Below are 15,708 nucleotides of genomic sequence, written 5' to 3' on the forward strand. Positions count from 1 at the left end.
GCATATGTGGCAGAGAACTCGTGTGGGAACAAGAAGGAACCAGCTCTGCATGAAGTACCTCACCAAAACACCCCTGGAGGACAAGCCCAGTGATAAGATCATTTGAGATGGGATGAAGAGAGTCTATTTCATTACCTCTCATAATTCCTCTGAATGAGGAGGTGGTGAAGTTGGTGGGTCATCACCAACCATTCCATGGCCTAGACTATCTCCCAGTCACTTTTTTTGAGGCTGTCTCTCCCAGCTTCAGTCATGTAGTTCTGGAGGAAATTGAAAATCACGTGTGCTGCTGGATCAGGGCCACAGGACCATGTAAAGCCAATCATAGGACCAAATGGCCCTGTCAGGATGGCTGATCTAGGGCTGTAAATGTGATCTGAGGTGGGTCATTCAGAGAACACCCTTGAACTCTGTCTTCAGTCTTTTCTTTCCTTACTGGAGATGCCTTGAGGATATAGAACCCTAGGGCAGGTAACTTGGACTCCCTCACTAGGTGTAGAAGCCTTAAGGAAGAAAGTTGTCAGCCTAAGACCATCAAAGAAGAGGGAATGAAAGAGTGAGGGTGTGAAATAGAGAACTGATGACTTCTTATTTCTTGGGTCCAGCCACTGAGATCTTTGCATTTGCTCTGATTCTTGTGTCCTGGATTCCCAGAATCATTTCAATGAGTTTCCACTTTCCTGAAAGCCAGTTGAAAGTGTGATCCTCTCAACTGTGATTCAGACTTGGTTCTAGATCCTTCCCGATCATTTTACTCCTCCCAGACACAAACAGAGGCAATCCATTTGTTTCAGCAACATTACGAGTAAAACACTTTATTCTTTATTGAGAATAGGGTGTGCAGACCACAAAACACAGTTCAACAGCATCCTGGGCAGGAGTACCCTAAGTGTGATTTAGTGTTTGCTTGGAGCAGCCTTACTTATTCCTGAACCATTCCAAGAATTTACACTGCCTATGCCAGCTCAATCCTGTCATTTTCTCGATCCAAGACTGAGAAATACAGCCTCAGGAAGACGTCACCCAGCATCCAGTTCTCTCTAGATGTCCTCACTGTGTCCTCTTTAAAGGTGTTATAGCAGTGGCCTCTAGAATCCTGGGGGAGTCAGAGACACATCAGTCAGCCTGAGCCCTTACCTACGACTCCCACAAATATCCAGACCCAGCACAATTCTTGGTTTTATTTCCCTCTTTCGGTAAGTATCAAGGGATTTTCTCCTAAGCAGGGGATATGAGAGTTCATCCACAACCAAAGGGGCCAAGATATGATGTTGCCATGAGGAAGGGTGTGGAAGTTGGGGATACAGAGGAATGATAAACAACAAAGCCTTACTGAAGAGCATAAGCAAGTATATTAACTATCCATTGATAAACCACATGAAAAAGAATAAGAAAAATAATATGTGTTTTTGTATGTGTATAACTGAGTCACTTTGCTGTGCAGCAGATCTTAATGCAACACTGAAGATTAGCCACAGTTCAATAAAATTTTTAGAAAAGAAAAAGAGTGTCCATAGTTCCCCTCTCTCCCTGTTTATTTCCTTCTGACTCCTGCTCCTTGTTTTCTCTGCAGAGAATGCTGGTTCTCCTCCTGCATCCCCACAATCTGTACTTTATTAAAAAAACTTTATTTTGTATTAGAGTGTAGCTGACTAACAATATTCTGAGATTCAGGGGGACAGCAAACAGACTCAACCATGTATATCCCTGTATCCTGGTTGCAAAAATACCCCTCTCATCCAGGTTGTCATATAATTAACCAGAGTTCCCCATTCTATACAGTAACCCATTGTTGGTTATCCATCTTAAATAGAACAGTGCCCACAACACGTTCTTGAAGATTTAACTTAGAAACTCTGGGAAGCCTCCTTTGGCCGAAACTCACCCTCTTTGGCCACTCCAGGCTTGGTTGGGTAACATACTCTGGTTCTCCAACCCCTCTGGTCAGTCCATAGCCTTCATCACCCAGATTAAGTCCCCAGTGCCCCAACGCAGAGCACTTTGGGATGCCATTTGCATGGAATCCAGTGCAGTTTCGCCTAGAACAAAGTAACCCTCCATATGGCTCCATGAGTTTACAGTTTTAGAATTCCTGAAATTCCCTCCCTTCCTCAAATTCTTCTTTGAGCCCGTCAGCCAGCTCTGAACTCCCACAGGGAGCTGACATGGATCCTCCACCCTGTGCCGGGGCTGAGCAGTCACTGTGCACCCTTTATTCACATTAGCATCCAGCCTCCCCACAGAGGAGTCAGGTATCCCAACTCACAAAGGGGGCACCAGGCCAGAGCTATGGGAATATGCATCTGAAAACTAGTGTGACCTTGTAATTTATCATCCAAACCAGGAAAACTAAAAAGGGAAGGGAGACTGTTAATCCTTATGGTGGGGCAGCACACTGGGAGTGTCCCCAGCCATTCTCCTTGTCACATTCCTTATTTCAAGGACTGCTAGAGCTAACCTACCATGTTCATACATCTGAGGGTTCAGATTGAACTGAAGCTCTTTGAACACTGAGGACCTGAGTGATCCCCTCTCCTTGTGACTCCCACCATGCCAACATGGTGTGGTGTCTCCACATTTATTTCAAGATGATAAGTGTCCCAAACGGCCCTTTACTCTCAAATGGTTCATGTTGTGGGAGGCTCTGGCCCAGCCACAGGGCTCAGCAGCATCTGCAATACTGTGAGATGGCCTGCAGAGGGCACCTTCTTCCCCATAGCAGCCCAAGGGTTCCTGCAAGTTCCTATTTGAGAACCACCCCTCAGGGTCCTCCCTTCACCTTGAGGATGTAGGCTTGAGCTAGGACTGGGTAGTTGATACCATTGATGGTGAAGATAATAGAGGACAGGGTATTGACTGCAAAACATGAAACATAGTGCTGTTAGAGAGAGAGGGACAGAGGTTGGCCCTGGAGATCCTTCTTGTGTGTGGAGACTGGGAGTGACCCTGGGGCATGACCCTTTACCTTTGAACCCCTTGGCGTGGAGCTGATGAGTTTCTGGATGTTATTGACCAGTCTTCTTAGGCCAAGGATCAGTGATGTCCTGGTATCCACAAAGGGCTCACAGCCGCCGAACAAGCAATATTTCTTTTCATGGAGATGCTGAAAGACAGTGTGACTAAGCAGGCATCAAGGTCACTCTGGATCTCCCCGGAGATGCCCCCTTCCCGACTGTCTTCTAAACAGCCTTTTGTTTCTTGCCCTCTTTTCCTTTGCTCCTGACACGGCACCTTCCTTGACATTTTTGAATGCAGTACTTGAATACACCAGGCTATTTTGCACCTTGACACAAGCTGGTCTTCCTTCCTAGTGGAGCCCACTCCCCTTCGACTAGCAAATTACGTCTCATCTTCCAGATTCCTGCTTAATTGTCATGGTTTCAGGGAAGTCTTTCCCTCGGTGTTTTTCAGTCTCCTTTCTTGACAGTCTCTGTAGACACTTCCTCATGTCTGAAGTGAAGTGATTCAGTCGTGTCTGACTCTTTGCTACCCCATGGACTGTTGCCCACCAGGTTCCTCCGGCCATGGGATTTTAAGGAAAGAATACTGGAGTGGGTTGCCATTTCCTTCATCAGGGAAACTTCCTGACCCAGGGATTGAACCCGGGTCCCCCGCATTGTAGGCGGACGCTTTACCATCTGAGGCACAAGAGATTCCCTCATGTCTAGCATGTACCAAAGTCACAATTCACTATGTGTGTGTCTCATTACCTATGCATCTGCCTTCTTAGATATGAGGGCAAGTTTTATTTTCATTGCTTCCTTAAAGTGCCTGGCACACTGTGGATGCCCAATGCTTGTCTGTTTAGTGAGTGAATGAAGACTGAAAATAATGAATGAGAAACATCCAGAGAGCTGTATCTGATTGGGAACAAATAACAGGTCAACCACAGAGTGATGATGGAGATTCACAAGGGCAGCTGATTCTCATAGTGGTGGGAGAGAGGGGCTCCTCTTGGAGAGGGTGTCTGCCAGCACTGCTCCTACAACCAGCTCAGATGCTGAGTCCCTGGCCAGGAAATACATGACTAGCCCACAGAAACTCCAAAGGATGGGTCAGCTTTTGTCTGATCACACAGAATCCTATCAATTATGCCTCTTGTCCACAGGTCACTCCTCGATTCCACCTTCCTGATTCTCTGTTATAGCCCTTGCCCCACTGTGCCCATGAACTTGGGGTGTCTTTTTTATTAGTTGCTTTCACATCTTAAGACTCTAGCAAATCTCTGTACACTTCTCAGTAGTTTCTCCCTTAGTAGACCAGTTCTCCCAATTTGCTCAAGATCTTCCCTGTTTTCTACCTGACATTTACCGGTACTGAGAACTTCTTTGGTCCCAGATAGCTCCAGATAGTTGGTCATCTTATACCTCTCTTCAGGCAAGAGAAATTCTCCCTGATCCTCTGTTCATCACACTGTAGAGTCCTCTAACCATGCTCCATGCCTCACAGGGCAGTGGGTGCAATCCTCTCCCAGTGGCACAGACCTCTCCGGACCCTTTAAGGGCCCTGGTAGAGCCCTGGTCAGAAGGCCTGGGGATTATGAACCCATGGGTTGTTTGTATATCTATGTGCTTGTGTGTTTTTTTGTATATGTGTTTGTATGTGTCTCTGTGAGTGTTTGTGTGTCTCTGACTAGCTATGCATGTTTTTATGTGTCTCTGTGTATGTTCATATGTGTCTGCTTGTGTGCTTCAATGTGTCTGTGTGTCAGTGTCATTGTGGGTGGTATATATGTCTGTGTGACTGAGTGTCTGAGAATGCACTTGTGTGTGACTGCCTGTGTCCATGTACAGTAGCGGGAGCATCACTTGGGCTGACCCTCAGAGGGAGATGTTTACCGGTCCATGTGTACACTCCAGTCACCCGTGTGGATCAATGGTACCCAGTTGAGCACTCCCTGGTAGGAGGATTTATACACCCCACCAAACATCACCACACTGCCTTTTGCCCTGCAGGTATAGAGAGAAGAGAGGGGGGACATCCTTGGTGGACAGTAACAACAGCACTGTCTGAGAGCTGTGCTGGTCCACCTATCAAGGCCCTAATAAGGTCCCGATGTACAGATGCAGAAATAGCATCTAGGAGCGGTTGAGATCCAGACTGAGGTCTGTTACTGGCTAATGAGTAGCACAGAGGAGGTTAGAAGCTGAGTCGCCTGGCTGGGATCCACCCACTATATCTTCTGAAGATGCCCTACCTCCTGAGACCTGAGTGCTCAGACACACTCAGAGGACACGGTGCTGAAGCATATTGGCTTTCTCCTTGTCCAGCTTGTCATTTTTCAGGAAAATCAAAGCCTGGGAGTTCTAAGAGTGTGGGTTCACGACACCCAGATGTGGCACCACTGGCCTGTGACCTCTACTGTTCAAAGGGCCCCACACTCAGAAGGGACCCCACCTCTGCTTTCCCTGTCTTGAAATGCCGAATATTTCTTGAACAAGGGGTCCCACATGTTTGTTTTGTATCCCACACATTCACTTTTCACTGGCTCCTACAAATTGGGTTGCTGGCCAGGGCTCCCAGTGGAATGTTAATGAGGAAGGAAAGATATCCACCATCCTTCTCCTTCCTTCCTTATCAAATTCATAAGCAAATCGTATTGCTTTTTCCTCCAAGTTGTTTCCTGTGGCCTTCCATTAGTCTTCCTCCTCACTCAACCCCCTAGACCAAGTTACTGGTCTTGAGCCCAGGAGCAGGGTTGTGTTCCAATAAAAAAGTTATTTATAAAGGCCAGTGGTGAAGCCAGGTACAGCCCTGGGGCTATATTTATCCTTGGTTAGATTTATCTCTCAGGATTCTTCTTTATCAAGTGTTCAATAATTTTCATGCAACTGAAAGCATTTTATAGCTACTTTGGAGAAAGGAATTGTTCATCTCAAACTTACTTGCTCAAGTAGAAGGCAAAAACAGGCTCAGAAATGGCACCTTGACTCTTCAGGTTGGCAAAAATAGGGATAGTATATATTGGGGTAGTTCAAGCCCAAGATGCCATCAAAAGATGCATCCTCACACCTGTATTCCACAACGCTTAGACTGAACAGCTGGTCAGTACTTACAAGGTCCCCAATCTGTGGGAGAGAAGAGTGTTCCCTTAGAGATACAAGAAGTGAGGCTAGGACTGAGCTGGGGTGCATTGCCATTAAATCCTCAGAGAAGAAATGAGGCTGGGGTGTGTCTTTGGTGGACCTCAGACGGTTAGACCATGCTGGGAGGAAAAATTGTGTCTCATTTCTGAGAGGCTGTGAATTTTAAAACATCTGCCCCTCTGAAAAACACCACCTGAGTGAGTCAAATTGGCCTTGTGGCTTCTGTCCAGGTGGGGCAATCAAGAATCAGGCCAGAACCCATTGGTGCCCCTTCGTGGCCAAAATGAGTCAAGAGCAAGGTAGCCTTCTCTGGCATCACTATGACCTAATGACAGGAATGGAATGAATTCTCTATAAGGTACTGTCGATTATGCATCTGTCCAGGAAGACAGAAGTCGAAAACATAGTCTTGCTCTCAGGGTTCAATGAAACTGCTGCCTGGGAAATTCACTTTTGGGAATATGTGTGTATTTGTGCAAGTGTGTATGAGAGAGAAAGAGAGGGGGGGAACTACTCAAGTACTTTGAGAAGGCAGGCCATACATTTTATGGGACTCTCAAAGGCACCCTAGAGTGAGAACTCATTTATCAGGCCCCTTGACATCTCTGGCCTCCAGTTTCTCACTATTGATACCTGAAGCCCTTGACTGCCCCAAGGATCCCCAGATCACTTTTATCCTGTCCCTAAACACCCTAGAGCAATTTCAGTCCTGAAAAACCAACCCAGCTCCACCATTTACCACATGTGTGACCTCAGCAAGGCCCTCGCTGTCTGCACCTCAGTTTCCTCATATGTCTCATGAGCTAATCAGACCACCTGCTTTGTGGGGTTGTTGCAGGATTAAACCAGTTATTACCTGAAAGTGCCTGGAACAGTCTGTGAATATAAAAGTGGGTGTTTTTTTCCCCATCTTCTCACTCCCAGCAAAATGAGCCTTGAACTGCTCATGGGCAGAGGAGCTGCAAGTCCATACTTCAACCCACCCCCTGGGTTAGCTAATCCATTTGCTTGTGTGTCACCATGGGCACTGCCTTCCCAGGGACAGGATCCTGTGAATAAGATGATCAACATCTATGGGAGTTAGACTAGGAATGGTGCTATCAGATGGTGCTGCATCTGTCCATAGCTAGTCCTGACTCAGCTTCTCTTTACACGTTACCCAAACAATGTTATAAGCAAGAAATCCCTTCATGCTCCCAAATCCACAGGCGATCCAGAAGGTCTTTTGGGTAGGCCAGAAAGTGGAAGATTTGTAATGTCTGAATCTAACTTGTGTAGCTGCAGACACAAGAGATGAGTGTCAGCAGGTGCCAAGGATGGAAACAGAGGGGCAGGGAAAGTGAAGGATGGTCCGGGTAGGGAGTGTTCGTACTCACAAGAGGCTGGACTGGGGCAAAAGAGGGAGGGCACCCACAAGTCAGATGAGCCTGTGTCAAAACAACCTGGAATTCCTGAGGGGGTGTTCCAATGGTGATGTTACCTACATAGAGTATCAACAGTGCAAAGGAGGGAGTGGGTTAGTGCAGAACTGGCTACCCTCTAATCCCACACTGATGTCTCCCTCTGGGTGCTATAGATCTCTTGAGATCACTTTCCAACCACTGTGAAGCTCACAGCCTTTGATCACCGAGGGGCTTTCATTTGATTTTTTTTTCCTATGCTACATTGTAAGCAGGATATTGATTCTATGACCAGATGTTGAAGTGGTACCTCCTGCATTGGAAGCACAGAGGCATAACCACTGGGCATCTAGGACTGCTGGACACCCAGGGAAGTCCTGGTGCCTTTATTTGAGAAACTCTGTAGTCTCTTCAAACCCAGCCTTAGCACCTCCTTCTCCAGGAGGTCCTTCTTGATCAACCCCAGCCACTCCCTCTAAACTCAGACCACATCCAGTCAACACAAGTGACCCTTTCATTTGACATGTATTTACTCTTTGCATATCTCTCAGGCTGGCATGGGCATTCTTGAAGACAAAATAAGCCCTTTTTCTAATCAAAAAACCATAACCACTGTGTTAGATTCTGATGGCCTTACACGGAATATGGGTTCCATAACTTTTTACTGCTGTGGTTCTTGCATCTGTGGAAACTGAATTCCTCTGCCCGGTTATTCACAATTGCTTTGCAGTTGGTTCTACCTTCTGATCAGAGATGGTTCACTCTTCATCTGTAACTAGTTCACTCCCTTATTTCAGAAGCAAATGCTGCCGCTGTTGCTGCTGCTGCTGCTGCTGCTGCTGCTGCTTTGCTAAGTCACTTCAGTCGTGTCCGTTCTGTGCAACCCTATAGATAGCATCTCACCAGGCTCCACCGTCCCTGAGATTCTCCATGCAAGAACACTGGAGTGGGTTGCAATTTCCTTCTCCAGTTCAGGAAAGTGAAAAGTGAATGTGAAGTCTTTCAGTCGTGTCTGACTCTAAGCGACCCCATGGACTGCAGCCTACCAGGCCTCTCTGTTCTTGGGTTTTTCCAGGCAAGAGGACTGTAGTGGGTCATCATTGCCTTCTGCTCAGAAGGAACAATCTCCCTCAAACTAATGACACATCTTTGACACAGAAATGGATGTTTACTCGCCATCTGGTAATTTCTGGGCCCAGTCACCAAGACAAGAGTTGAGGATGATAGTGCCTTCTCCTCTGCGTGGGGCCTCTTTGGCCCAGTGCTTCTGCCTCACGCAGGAGCCCCAGCCGCAGCATACCACCTGTCATCTCCAACTGAGCCCCAGTGGTAGGCTAGAGCACCCGGGGGCGCTGTGGAGCACCATCCTCCTAAAACACTCACATCCATGATGTTCCTCAGGGGGGTGAATAGTTATATTTGGGCCACGAGAAGAAATCTGAGACAGTCTGTAGGCATGTTCCTTAAGGAAATTGTTCAGCATGTTTTTTTTTTTCACTGAAGGTATTTCTCATGGTCTTCACTTTCCTTAGAGGTATTCTTTCACTGAAAATTTGACAAAGAAAACAAAGAAGATGCTACATTTAGCTGTCAATGTTAAGGTATAACTGTCATTGCAATGGCAGTGTGTATTTTCTAATCATTTTTATGAGGTAGCTTATTATCAGAATTTTATGCATACTCCATGGCAAAGATATAGGTTTGAATAAAGCTTCTGTTCTGTAATGTTGAGTAAGCCATATGACCATGTGGAGTCTCAGTCTCCCCTTTGGTAAAATAATGGAATGTAATGATTCAAGCCCTCCAAATAGGATATCTTGGGGATAAGCGAAGTGATGGATATAAGGTGTCTGATAAATAGGAAGTCTCAACATGACAGCCAGTAGCATTGCTGTTGCCATCCCACTTTATCCTTCTCACAGAAGCTCAGGGAAGGAGGTCGGAGGGGGATTCCTCTCCTCTTTTACATGGGAGGAATTAGAAATGCAAGAGGCTTGTGAATTGGCTGTGGTCACGCTGCTTGTCAGATATAAAACAGTGTATAAGTAGCTCTCCCAATGTTTCTCCAAGTTGAAAGAGAAGAGATAGTTGAAAAAAGAATCCAGGAGATAGGGAACAAGTTAGAGAAATGTAGAAGCTTGAGAAGGAAAGATGAGTCAAATGAAAAATTAAAAGAAAACAACACAGAGAGAAATACACTCAGAGCCTTCCAAAGGGATGGAGAGATAAATGACAGTGATACAGAGATGCAGACATAGACATATGCACACTGAAGCAGAGAGGGAACAAAGAAAACATGCTAAATAAAATGTAGAAAAGTGCTATTCCACAGGACCGCACCTACATCTGAATTGACTGTGTACTGAAAATTGCAAGGAGTTCCTATTTCAATAGATCATGACATGACTGGACCCCAAGAGTTGTGCAGCTACGCAAATCTACACAAAGACCCTTGGGACCCACAGTTCCTATAGCAACATACTTATCAAAAAGTAAGAATTGAACTTTAAGATTGTCAGGGGAATATTCCATTCCCTTATAAAATGGATGAATAGAATAATCAGATGAAAAGAAAAATCACAGAAATGAATATGATGTGGCTTACAGTCTCCATACTTACATGACTCTGCAATCTGAGAAGGCCACCAGTCCGAGGAGCACAAGCCACTTCATGCTTCTTTCCTGGATCCAAGTACTCAGGAAAGATCAGTTTCTTAGCATGTAGTGGTGACCGGGAGTCCTTAGTTGTATATGATCTGACATGCCCTAGTTTAGGCCTTTAGGCCACTAATAGGTCTGAAAAAAACACAAGGTCTCGACAAAATCTTTCCTTCATCAGTGTCCTTGGCGAGCGGACTTTGAAGCTTCACAGAATACAGAGAATTGAACTGTAGCATCTTCCTTAAAGCTTGGTTGGAAAATCAGACTGGTCTGTATGGACATCTAAGAAGATGGAGAACCTTGACTACTTGGAGAAAAAAACTGCTAAGAACATCATGAAAATGGATACTAAGAGCCATGCTCGACATTCGTGGTTTCATGTCATCTTCCTAGCCACTTCATGAGATATGCATTGCTGTCTTCATTGGAGAGGAGATTGCTAGGAGGATAAGTTGTCAAATGGGACAGCCCAGGGACATACAACTGGCTTTAGGTAGTGGGTCTAATGGCAGATATCAGGGGCAGTCTATGATGCCAGTCTGCATCAAAGATTTAGAGCAGAGCAGTACTTCAATTGCATGGTTTCAGTATTGGAAGAAATGTCATGTGCATCCACAAGATATTTCATATCATCCAAAAAATGTACAAGGAAGTAGCGTGTTCTGGGTTCTGGGTTAAAGGCTTCAAAGTCAAAGTTGATCAAGACAAAAGTAGTCTTTATCTTAAGATAGCTAGCAGTCTAGTTCTCACACACTCATGGCCCCAGGAGGCCCTGGGCAGCACAGAACCCTCCCAGCACAGCACCGGGAGCAGCCTTTCCTACACTTCAACCATGCTGGAAAGCAGGCCAATTGGCCACATTTTCAAGAGGAGTCAGAAGTTTGGATATATATGTACAATGTGCTGATTTTTATATTAGCAACTAAAGTGTTTTTTACCCAAAAAAAAAAAAAAAGTGGAAATGAAATCTCCACAGTGATGTGCTGGAATAAGCCTTCAGTCTCTGCAGGTTTTTATTTCTCGCCTAGAGTTGGGAGTGCAGTGGAGACAGAAAGGAATTTAATTCATGTTGGTTGATTTACAAAGAGACTGAATGCATACTGAACATGCGTGTTTCCTTTCTATTTATGAAGAAATATCACCGGGGACATACAAACCAATGAATTTAACTGCTGAAGATAAATGGATATATTTCTGATATAATTTCTTCATAGGGTCTATGCTGTGAAAAATTTTGTCTGCCAAATCAAACATACAAAAAAAAATTTTTTTTTGAAACGTCTTCCCAATCAAAGAAGACAAAACAACTGTGGCAGCCATGTAAAGCCAATCATATTTAATGACTCATCCAGGACTCCCAGGGCCTATTCATGCATGAGATCTATCAATTAATGTCCCTTGAATACAACAAGAGCCTCTCCTAGTCACCAGATATGTGTAGATGGGGCACTGTGTCTTAACACTGATTTTTGCACATTGTTTAAATTCAGTTCTGGTGGTTAAATCCCAACAGGGGTTATATGATGTCACTGACAAATGACACAAATATATGCCGTTTGAACTCTGGTGTTGGAGAAGACTCTTGAGAGTCCCTTGGACTGCAAGGAGATCAAACCAGTCCATCCTAAACAAATCATCCCTTAATATTCACTGGAAAAACTGATGCTGAAGTTCAAGCTCCAATTATTTGCTCATATGATGGGAAGAATTGACTCATTGGAAAAGACCCTGATATTAGGAAAGATTGAAGGCAGGAAGAGAAGGGGAAGACAGGATGAGATGGTTGGATGGCATTACCAAGTCGATGGACGTGAGCTTGAGTAAGCTCCAGGAGTTGGTGATGGATAAGGAAGCCTGGCATGCTGCAGTCCATGGCGTTGCAAAGAGACCAACATGACTTAAGGACTGAACTGAACTGAACAAATTGAGAACAAAGACTGATAAATCTAACTGCATCAAGTTGGTGGCTAACTGCCCATAACAACACATTACTTAAATGGCTTTAAAATTCAGAATTATGGCTACATTCAGAGTGGAATATCTTCTAAGGAAAAATAAAAATGCTGCCCGCCCAAAACAAGACCAAAGAAAATAAAAAGAAATACAGGAAAGAAATCTGAAACTTTATTATACAACTTATTCTTCCTCATATTGCTTCTGTTATTGTGACAGAATCATGTATGTGTTAACAGGTAAAAGCTACACAATAATTAAAACTAATGTTCTGAAGTAAGCCTTTCAGTGGCTAGAAAAAGAAGTTCACTCATAACATAAAGTACTTTAATTAAAACTCTGCTGTCTTAAACCTTGAACTGAAAGCATAAGTTTGTACCAACTAATTATATTCTTTTTTTTTTTAAGAAAATGTGTCCTTCCTACTCTGACCAATGTAAAGCCTAGAAGCAATGACAACTTGATAACAGTGACTATTCCGAGGTCTAACATCTAGCTTCTAAATACATTTCCCATCAGACGATTAATGGATTCTTAAAGAGATGGCTGATTTCAGGACTGGGTAAAGAAATGCTCAAAATAATCTTGGGAATTGTGAAGGACCAGAAAGCTAAGGTACTTCAAAGAACAATGTGAACTGGACAGAAAGTTTAGGTCTCCAAATGAAAAGGCCAAACATCTACCAGTTTGTTGGGCAGAATGATGTTTCTGCTTCTCAACACACTGTTTATGTTTCTCATAGCTTTCCTGCCAAGAAGCAAACACCTTCTGATTTCATGGCTGCAGTCACCATCCACAGTGGTTTTAGAGGCTAAGATGAAGAAATCTTTCAGTGCTTCCATCTTTTCTCCTTGTATTTGCCATGAAGGATGGGGCTGGCTCCCATGATCTTAGTTTTTTAAGATTTAATTTTAAGCTGGCCAAATGTGTCCAAATGTTAACAGACGACATCCAATTTGTCACTGTGATAGATTGCTAGGGCACCAACTCACCATTCTGAGCACTGAGAAAGGAAAATTATCATCAATATTTAAGATATTTTTGCTTCTACTAAGCATAGGTTATGTATTTACCAACAGTTCCAGGAAAACATGCTAGACTGTCCCTTCTGGGGGTGATGAGAGAGTGATGGGGAGCAGGTATAATACAGATGAAGCCTCACTCACTGGCCTGCAGCTCATCTCCTGCTGTGGAGGTTTGGTTCTTAATAGACCAAGGACTGGTACTGGTCCTGACCCACTGTGCGGGTATTGTAAACTCCTGCTCTAAACCCAATAGTGGGGCATTCTGTAAGACAAACCACCCTGCTTCCTCCCAGTTTCTGAAAAAATGAATGACATTAAAATTGTGAGAGGAACAGTTATTTCATCTTAAAGGAGAACAACCAAGTGTAACATATGAGTACATTCTTTCAATGAACTGTGAAAAGACATCTGCTTTTTGAGAATCAGGAAAATCTGCAAATGGACTGGATATTAAATGTTAATTTTATTGGGAACAAAGAGCATTTTTTTAACATCACATTATTTTCCCCAAATACTCATTATGTACATTTTGTGAATTGTTCATCTGGTCCCTAAAACACTTCAGGAAAAAAGAATACGAAGTAAAAAAAAAGAATGAAATTAGTGTCTGTATTGATTTAAAAACAGATCTGCATAGCTGCTATGAATTGAATTGTGTCCACCCTTGACTCCCAATGTGATGGTATTAGGAAGTAGGGCCTTTGGGAGGTACCAACATTGACATGGGGTTTTGATGGTGGTACCTCATGATAGGATTAGCCTCTCCCTCTTTTTCTCTCTTATTCTCCCTCTTCCAAGTTCCTTTCAACCACCACATGTGAGAAGATAGCAAGAAGAGAAAGACTGATGCAACTCAAGAATGTCTTCACTGGGGAATCAATTGGTCATCACCTTGATGTTGCATAGTCTCCAGTCTATGACAACCGGTGGGACTAAGAGGTTAGTTTTGTAGTTATTGATGCCAAATGACAAAATATAGGGTTTATGATACTCTTCTTTATTTTATTTGTTATGTTTGAAACCGTTTTGTAGTAAGAAGTTTATAGAAAGTCCATTTTGAATTTTCTGTCTTAGAGATATCCTGAGGGGCCCAAGATAGCAGATTCAGGCAGGTCCCCAATGAATGAGTGGTTGGAGGACAACATGCTCCTTACTCCAACTCATCTCCTGTCATCTGAAAACTGTTCCCCACACCTGACAACCTTACTGCCCCCCACTATCTGCATCTCCATAACCCTGCTAAGCTGAGTCATCTAGCTGGAGATGTTAATGATTCAGGACAAGGTCTTGAAGCAGAAGGAATGTGGACATTTTTAGAAAGAATGAACTGGGCAGACCCCTCCTTGGTTTTCCCTTCTTTAGTGCCATCTGCATGTGAGGGATTGGGCCTGGGTAGAGAGGAAGTCACAAGTGGGACTGCATGGATATTTGCAAGAGAAGGGAGGAGGAATTCACAACCCAATAACCAGGAGGTGGGTAGCTTTCACAGGACCCAGGAGGGAAGGAAGAAGCAATGGGAAAAGAATAGCACCTACCTGAGGGCCAGACATACCTAAGGCTTCTGGTTAAACTTGGAAGTCACATCCTTCCTGCTGGAATTCCTGCTCCAGATGTGGAGGGGAGAGAGCTGTACTCACTGCTAATGAGTCACAGGGAGAGGGACCACATCCCCCAGAGCCCTTTGATTTCACTCTAACTGTGGGTATCATTCTAAGCCAGAGAGCAAATGGCAGGTCATCCAAAAGACGACCTACTTTAATGGTATGTAAAATGCAACAAAATTTGTCTAAGAGTCCTGGCATATCTAGTTCTCCAAGTTTTTTAGCAGAGATGATTCATCAGCTTAATTTGGATTTCTGCTGAGGAAACTACAAAATTCCCCATGGGTAGCATCTGACTTTTAAGTACCTGATCTCATCCCACAGAATCCAAATGATGGTAAGTTTCAGGGGGCAAGGCCTCTAAGGTCCTCGGTGTCACAGCAGCTGTGTGCCAACTGGTCTATCTCTATCAGTTCTGATCCCAGGACCCATGAACATCACCAGACAGTTACAGCCCCCTGCCCACCAGAGGCAGCCTAAGCATCCTCAGCAACATGCACCTTTGAGCCTCTTGTCCACTGATTGGCACTGAACTTCAGTCTGGAACAAGTGTTCTGGAGCAAGTCCAGTCTCCCTCATCCAAGAGACGGGAAACTGAACCCTGGGTGGTATGACTCACTCTAAAGTTGCAGGTAAGTTAGTGAAGACTTGTGACCCAGTAACTCTGGTTCCCAGGCTAGATGACTTCAAGGAAGGGAAAGATGAGAGAAAGCTCAATTGCATCCCCTGCTGGGCAGCTCTCAGATATCTGCAGGCACCAGAGTGGAAGTTTCTTTCCCTTTGCCCCTCAAGTCTGGTTCTGATTTTATCAGCAGACCTGCCTTCTTGTAGCAGCAGGAAAGCAATACTGCAGGCTGTTTCTTCTGGGTTCCAGGCACACCAGGGGAGTTTCAGCTGTAGTGACCCAAGGAGACAGTCGTGCAGGTGGTGACTGACTCACTCCCAGCTCAGAATCCCCAGAGCTCCCAATCCTCATTCAGAC

General features: G+C 44.4%; 1 pseudogene; it reads right to left on the minus strand.

Moving 5' to 3' along the window:
• On the minus strand, positions 947–10,159 carry LOC108634228 (annotated as a pseudogene).

Source organism: Capra hircus, chromosome 29 (genome assembly GCF_001704415.2).
Source record: "Capra hircus breed San Clemente chromosome 29, ASM170441v1, whole genome shotgun sequence".
Taxonomy (NCBI): Eukaryota; Metazoa; Chordata; class Mammalia; order Artiodactyla; family Bovidae; genus Capra; species Capra hircus.